The sequence below is a fragment of the Crocodylus porosus genome, unplaced genomic scaffold, assembly GCF_001723895.1.
Source record: "Crocodylus porosus isolate Cpor-Errol unplaced genomic scaffold, CroPor_comp1, whole genome shotgun sequence".
In the NCBI taxonomy this organism is placed as follows: domain Eukaryota; kingdom Metazoa; phylum Chordata; order Crocodylia; family Crocodylidae; genus Crocodylus; species Crocodylus porosus.
This window is the reverse complement of record NW_017728939.1, coordinates 3,927,298-3,930,921: the sequence shown is the minus strand read 5'-3', so window position 1 is coordinate 3,930,921 and position 3,624 is coordinate 3,927,298. Positions and strand designations below refer to the sequence as shown.

Below are 3,624 nucleotides of genomic sequence, written 5' to 3'. Positions count from 1 at the left end.
CCACCCCCCCGCGCGCTCCGCGTCCGGGCCTGGCCCCTCCCGGCTCCCGTAGCGCGGCAGCCTCCGTCTCTTACCGTCTCCGAACGCCCGAGTCCGGGGCTGGGGGAGGGGAAGAGTGAGCATGCGCAGCAGCCGCGACAGCTCTCCCGCCAGCACTTCCGGCCGCCGCCTGTCTTAAAGGGGCCGCGGACCGAGGGCTCCTGCCCGCCCGGGCTGGGCGCTCAGTGCTGCCATCTGGCGGCTGGGGTGGCACAGGTGTCTGCACCTCACCGTGGGGCTCTCCTTCTCCCGCCTGCTGCGCTGCCCCCTTGCTTCGCTCTGCCGCTGGGGTCCCCGGGGTTTTGGCTTCCCTCCGTAGCTGAATGGCACGTGCTAGGCCCGGGCACAGCAGAAAAGCGTCTGATTGGTGCTCAACTGGAGCAAAACGTGCGTTTCCCACCGTGGATCTCCTACCTTACACCATTTTCGATTTAAATTTCACTTTGCCCTGTCCAGGAAACTTATTCACAAGTTGAAGAAAGAACAACGTTTTTAATACCGCCCCCCCAAAAAAACAAAACAAACAAAAAACAAGCAAACAAAAAAGCTATTGCAACATCTTTAAGCCCTCTAAAGTGTGGGTGGCCACCCGGTTTGCCCTCCCCTAAGGCCTCTACTGCCTCTGGGATGGATGGCAGTAGCCCTGGGGCATGCACAATGGGGATGTTCCTGGCATCTGATGAAGTAGGTCCACGTCTACAAAAGCTTATGCCTTTCACAGGCTCCTAGGAAGGTAGGGATGGAAGGGACCTGAATAGTCTGGACGATGCTGCCCTGCCCTGCCTGCCGCCTTGGTGCAGACTAACACGCCTAACCGCTTCTCTCGCCATTTGGACAGTGAGACCATTTCCTCCCCTTATAAAAAAGACTTTCCTTTTGTGCTCTCTCACTTCATTTTGGCAGCTGGGTTACATGTATTAAAGGTCATGCAACACATTTGGGTCCAGAGCTGCAGAAAGTGGCAGAAACCAGTGTACATGGACTGATCTCTGGCTGCTTTGCCCCTCCATCAGGAAGAGAGCAGACCATCTGCAGACGCTTCCTCAGCCTGACAACGGGTGCTTGTGCCTGAAAGCTTGCTAGGATGAATGTTTCCAACTTTTTTAGTTGGTCTAATAAAAGATACAAGATTTACCCAAAGAACTTTGTCTGCCCCTGTCCTTAGACCGACACGGCTACAACCTACACCCCAGAAACCAGTCAAGGGTTTTCCTGAAAATATAGATCCATGTTGTTGTACCGCCTGTGAGCACACGATGGCACCAAGGGCTAGGCCTGTTGGTGTGATGATCCTGGTGCCAGACCAAGCCTCTGTCCAAGCAGAGAGTTGAGTTCTGCTCAGTTGATATGACTTGGAACTGATTTTGGCTGATTTGACCTGGAACACAAAATATATTAATAAACAAAAATCTGTCCAAGTAGAGAACTTTACAGCTGATAGTGAACCCAGGAGCTGCTGTTTCAACAGATGTAAAGCGCTAAATACTGAATACAAGGGGGTGGGAGCAGGGGAGGGTGAAATTTTGACTACCCAGTTTTTGATCTTTTTTAAACAAGTGCCAGATTCTGGACATTTCTTCTGGTTTAAATTTGACTCTGCTTCTATCACGGAAGAGAGAAAGAGATTTTAGCATGAGAAACAGTAGAAGAAATTGGTGCTGGTCCAGAGGATCGGTGCCACGCTTACACCATGCATTGGAGGAGCACAGGGGACAGAATGCAGGCAGATACACAGGCAGAGAGCCACCACCCTGACTAGTGCAATCCATGTATCCGTGCTGGCCCTGCGTACCTGCCTTGGGTATATGAGGGCGATGTGAACTTTACCCATAACTGATCAGAGGTGGCTTTAGAAAGAGTACCTAGGTGTCCTTTGACAGCTGAAGTGTTACTGGAATAAGCAAATAAACCCAGACTCAAGCTCTTTATGTGAAGGGGACACAAATCAGTAGGGAATCTCTTCTTTTGCACAGGCAATCTGCAAGGGGCAGTCATCACTATGCTCCTTCAAGAATGAGCTAGGGCCATGTGCCACTGAACCCTTCCCCGCTCCCATCTCACACAAAGCCAGGCTGTGTATCTAGCTGTGCTGCAGACTCTTGTGGGCCATTTCAGGCAAGTTATTTGGCCACAAATTTTGAGTAGCTCCATTTTTTGGGTACCTTGCCTTTCAGCAATGTGGTGCCTTCACTGCTCCCATTTACTTTCAAAGTCTTGTGGATGCTCAGAAGCTTTAAAATTTGAGTTTCAGATGTCTCACACTGAGTTCCCAACAGCAGGGTCATCCAAAAGCAGTGCCACACAATAGAAGGCAGTGCTAGAATCAGGATTAGGACCTGATGCATCTGCACAAGATGCTACTGGACAGTAGCAACAAGCTACCATGCAGTAGTATTGGCAGGCACTAACTGTGTGGCAATGATACTGTGCAGTAGAAACAAGCTCATTGCTACTGTGCAGTAGCATCTGAAAAACAAAAATGTGGTGATGGTACTGTGCAGTAATGCCTGTCACTGCACAGTAGATGTAGTCCTTGCTTATGCATCCACAGAATCTGCTGCTTGTGTGGAAGTGGCCAGAGTTTCCCAGTTCCCAATCACATGCTCCAGGCCCTGGCCCCCTCAGATTTCCACAGTGTGTCTTTTATCCCTCTTTCACTAAAGCACTGTATCTGTGTGTTGCCAATGCTCTCTGCAGGCTGCAGACATCTGATGCAGGTGTGTGCTGGGATGGGAAGGCACTATTACTTTCCTAGTGGGGGCATAGGCTTCGGTTGCAAAATTTGGGCTTGGATCCTGGTGCCTTCCCAAAGGTGGTTGGGCTAGAGAACAGAACAGAACAGCTGTCACTGACTGGGTCAGATCCAGTCTGCCTTGCCCAGTCTCCTGTGCCACACAGGGGCAGACAGAAGCAGCTGAAAGGGAGGGCCAGCTGGGTCTGCAAGGGCTTTTCCCCACTGCTCCTCTCTCACTCGCAGCCTCCAGCACTGACGGTCTAGGGAAGTTCTTACCTGGCAGGGAAAACACCATGACCACCAAGGAGGTTTTCTGTAAGCACGCCCAGGGAAAACCGCTCTGCTGGCATGGGGGTATTGGTGTATAGTTAACTTTAGCTTTAAGCCCACTTGATGGAAATGGGAGACACTTCCCTGGCTTGCTCCTGGGGCCTTTTGGCTAAGGTCAAGCAAAACTTGGGGGCACCCAAGCCTCCAGGCCTGGGCCTGCACATAGGATGCCTGCCAAAGGATTTGCAAACACCTGAAGCCCCAGGGAGGATGGAGGATGTTTGCCAGTAGTACAGCCACTGAGTCACGGTTTTGGGATGGATTTGGCTAACTTGACTTGGAACACGAAAAATGTTCATTACCAAAAGAAACAAAGAAAGATTCTGATTCAAACGCCTGCCCCTCTCTCCCATGCTCAGTAGCTCCCGATGCCCCTCTCCTCCATCCCTTGGGCGCCATGGGGTGCCCTCGGAGGTGGTGCCGGCGTGGGAAGCTTCTAGCCTAAACCGCAGCCCCGCAGCTCGACGTCCTCCTCCAGGGCTGCCCCTCGCCCGCACCTGCCCCGGCCCCGCGCGGCCCCG

General features: G+C 52.2%; 1 protein-coding gene across 2 annotated transcripts in view; it reads right to left on the bottom strand.

Moving 5' to 3' along the window:
- GMEB1 (glucocorticoid modulatory element binding protein 1) overlaps window positions 1-146 on the bottom strand; it is a 16,418-nt gene extending 16,272 nt beyond the window's left edge. For both annotated transcript variants that reach the window (XM_019547696.1, XM_019547698.1), the window contains exon 1: window positions 75-146. The gene's annotated coding sequence lies outside the window, so the exon portion shown is untranslated. The remainder of the gene's footprint in view (window positions 1-74) is intronic.
- Between the last annotated feature and the right edge of the window lie 3,478 nt (window positions 147-3,624).